Here is a 4,532-nt window from a genome sequence, read left to right on the forward strand (position 1 = left end):
CCATATCTGATTTTTGTATTAGGACTCGTCTAATTTTTTATATACATTGGAAAATAACTCATGTCTTTCTAAGGTGTATATCTTTGATTATATTTTCTATTTTCATAAAGCTTCTTGTATTCTCTACTCAAAACAGTTGTAAATAATGGCTGCATGTAACTAATCAATAATCAGCCATTTTGTCCAGATTTTCAAATGTGTTGGTATAAAGCTACCATAGTATTCTTTTGTAATTAAAAAAAAATTCACTCTGTTTTATAGCTAGTCCCATCTCTATCATATTTGCCAAATATTGCTTATTTTATTGGTCTTTCTAAAGAACAAGCTTTTGGATTTATTTGTCACGTTGACTGCTTTTCTTCTCTACTTTTGACTTTCCTCTTGACTGATTTTGTCCTTCCACTCTTCGGGATTTACCTTGTTCCTTTCCTATGTCTCCTGTCCATTTCCTGTAGCTTCAAGAGCCATTTTCAACAACTCAGCGAGCTCTGCCGGCTCTGTCAAGGCCACTTCATCATACGCCAGTAAAACTTAACCTCATACACGGGGTGAAGACTCAGCAGTCTTATTTTGCTTTCAAAATTGTTCTATGGCCTTGGATCCTTCTTCTTCTCCTAAACTAGCACTATCATCAGGGAAAATTCTAGTGGGCCTAGAATTCTAGGCTTGCCTCTCCTGTAGTTTCATAATCAAAGAAAAAACATTTCCACCCTTTTCTTGATGTTGATCGAAAATTTAGCAACACTTCTTTGCACTGTATTCAAATCCCCAAATATAAGCAAGCCTTCGTGCACACAGGCTCACTGAAATGTCATAATTTTAAACTATGTATGACCTGGAACAATGACCTTTCCACATACTCCACACTCTTCCTAGGTGTTCAGACTTTTTCATTCCTACAACATCTTTTACACATGGTCGATTTGTGTCAGAAGTTCCTCTTCACTCCCACTTCTGAGTATATATCCAAAGGAAACATCATCATGATTTGAAGAGATATCTGTACTCCCATGTTCATTGTAGCATTATGCACAAGAGCCAAGGTATGGAAACAACCTAAGTGTCCATAGTAGATTAATGGATAAAGGAAATATGGTATATATATACAATAGAATATTATTCAACCTTAGAAAAGAAGAAAATCCTATCATTTAAGTCAACATGGATAAAACTGGAGGACACTAGGCTAAGTGAAATAAGACAAAGACAAATAGTGCATGATGTCACTTATATGTGGACTCTAAAAAAATAATGAAATAAATCAACTCTTCCCTCCCTGGACGTTTTCCTCAGCAGAATCTAGCAGCCTCTACTATGAGTCTTATCTTTTTTTTTTATTGTTGTACCAGATCACAACCCCAGGGAACCTATGTATTTACCGATGTATATCTACATTATAGTTTACCATTGTTCTTTTTCTTTGTAATTCATTCCTTCCACTTCTGGCATCAGAACCTCATTTTTACTTTGGAGAAGTCCTTGTGATTCAGGTAGGCTGTGTGTCTCCTCCCTAGGCTGTGTGACTTGGGGCTGGCTAGACACAGTGTTTTACATATACTCTATATGTCTTAAGTACTTATTTCTCTGTTTTCCATCATTTTCCCTCCAAATTTTTGTGTAGTTATTTTTTAATTGACATTTGGATTCCTTTCTTTTGTTTGATTAAGGTACTCTTCAACCGATCTTCTGAGTGCTTAATTTCAGCTTTTTTAATTCTAGAAGTTTCTTTTGGTTGCATTTCACAGATCATTTTTGCTTAAATTGTACATGTTGTCCTTTTCTTAATACATAAATCATAATTTTAAATAATAGTTTCATTGAGATATAATTTACTTTCCACATTATTTAAAGTGTACAATTTAATGTGTTATGCATCTACCACCACAATCAATTTTAGAACTTTCATCCACCCCCCAAAAGAAAAAGAATCTATTATAGGTCACTCACTCCCCCATTTTTCCAAACCCTAGGCAGCCACTAATATACTTTGTCTCTACAGATTTGTCTAGACTGGACATTGCATACAAATGGAATCATACAATTACTTAGCATGTTTTCAAGGTTCATGCATGTTGTAGCATGCATCAGTACTTGATGTCTTTTTAAGTCTGAATAATATTCCATGGTGTGGATATTACTATGTTTCATTTATCCATTCACAGTAAATGGCCATTTGGGTTATTTCCACTTTGGGGCTCTTATGAATAATGCTGCTGTGGTTGGATTTACATGCAAGTTTTATATGCAGGTCTAGATTTGTTTTTTCAATTAACAGACTATTTCGGAGCCGTTTCTGGTTTACAGAAAAATTAAGCAGAAAGGACAGAGTTCTCATACCTCCTTACCTCTCTACCCACTTTCCCCAATTATTAACATCTTACATTAGCGTAATACATTTGTTATAGTTAATGAACCCATATTGATACATTATTACTAACTAATGTCCATGGTTTACTTAAACTTCATTCTTTGTTTTGTACATTATATGATTTTTTTGACAAATGTGCAATAACCTGTATCCACCATTACAGAACCATACACAGGAGTTTCTTTGCCTTTAAAATTCCACGCTTCACCCATCCTTTTCTCCCTCCCCACAACCTCTGGCAACCACTGATCTTTTGACTGTCTCAACACTTTGGCCTTTTCCTAAAGTTCATATAGCTGCAATCATATAATATGCATGTAGCCTTTGCAGATTGGCTTTTTTTCACTTATCAATATGCATTTAAGCTTCTTCCATGTCTTTTCATGGCTTCATAGCCTTTTCTCTTTATTGCTCAATGCTATTCCTTTGTACCGATATACCATAGTTTGTTTAACCATTCCCCTATTGAAAAACATTTGGTTGATTTCAAGTTTTGGCAATTATGGAAGAAACTGTTATAAATATCCATGTGCAGGTTTTATGCGGACATAACTTTTCAGTTCCTATGGGTAAATACCAAAGAGCATGATTACTAGATCACTGTATGGTAAAAGTATGTTTCGTTTTGTAAGAAACTGCCAAGTATCCTGCTAGCAGCAAATGAGAATTTCAGTTGTTCTGCATTGTCAACAACTTTGGTATTTCAGTATTTGGATTTTAGCCATTTGAATAGGTGTGTAGTGGTATCTCATTATTGTTCTAATTTAAATTTCCCTGATGACATGGAATGTGTAGCATCTTTTCATATGCATATTTGCCATGTGTCTATTTTCTTTGTTTAATCATAGTTGTTTTGTTTTTTAACCAAAGCCTACTAACTCTTGTCCTCCTTGTCCATTTATATTGTCTTTTTTCTTCCTTTCTTTTATTTTTTTTGAGCTTTTGATCATTTAGTCTTTTTCCTGGTATGTCCAATTATTTTGTATATTAAAATTGGGCTTAACTTATTTTAGGAAACTATAAAGATACCTCCACATTCTGGATGTTGTTATTGTTCTCTTGAAAAGATTTCCTTTTGCCCATGGCACACAGTTATTATAGGGACTGGAAACCTTAGTCCATTCTCAGTTTGAGCTCATTCAAAGCTGTTTTTCAGTCTGTGTGAAGGGTGTTCTATTTCTGTCTTGTCCTTCCTCTATGGGTGTTGCCCTTTGGGATTACCATGTGAAAGTTTGTATTCTCCCTATTCCCAACTACCCTTGTATTTGTTAGGCTTTAAATGTAATGGTTCCCCCAGCCCCGTGAAACTAAGGATATGTGTAGCTTGTCATTCCATTAGTTGTTGCTTTTAGCTTGAGCTCTTGCCGTTTGGCTTCTGTGGTTACAGTCTTTTGAACTCCTTGGCTTTTCAGCTCCTAGGCTGTATGAGTTGAATCAGCAAATGCCCCAAGGAGAAAAGCTGCACCAAATCTCAAGCTTGCATCTGTGTTTCCCTTCTCTCCAGAACTTGGCCCACATGTCTTGGTGTCTCTCAAACATTCGGATGCTGGTGAACAGATGTTTTCTTACTTTATCCAAGTTTTCTAAAATTTCTTTAGACTTCCCCTGATCTTATGTTATTATTGAAGTATCATCTCAATTATCCTTAGGAAGAAAATTTACAATTTTATATTTTATTATTTTATTTTCTATATTACCTCAGTTTCTGTAGAGACCTTTTACCTGATAGTTCAGTCTAGTTCCTGTGTTACCAGTAAGATGGAGATAGGTGGAGGCTAAGAATATTGGGGGGAAAATCACTGATGAATGATATGTCTCGTTCTTTTTGTTTTTCCTCTCCTTATTTACTCTGGCAGCCTACATTTGTCCTTCTTGATTGGACCCAGTTGCCAAAATAAGCCACCCACTCTGGCAAAGACCTGACTTTACTCTCATAAATGTCTGCATGTTAGGATAAGCTAGATGATGAACACCATGCCAATGTTCTTTGTGTGACCAGTCAGAATGGCCATCATCAAAAAATCTACAAACAATAAATGTTGGAGAGGCTGCGGAGAAAAGGGAACCCTCTTGCACTGTTGGTGGGAATGTACGTTGATACAGCCACTATGGAGTACAGTATGGAGGTTCCCTAAAAAACTAAAAATAGAACTACTGTCTAACC

This window comes from Mesoplodon densirostris, chromosome 7 (genome assembly GCF_025265405.1).
Source record: "Mesoplodon densirostris isolate mMesDen1 chromosome 7, mMesDen1 primary haplotype, whole genome shotgun sequence".
NCBI lineage: Eukaryota > Metazoa > Chordata > Mammalia > Artiodactyla > Ziphiidae > Mesoplodon > Mesoplodon densirostris.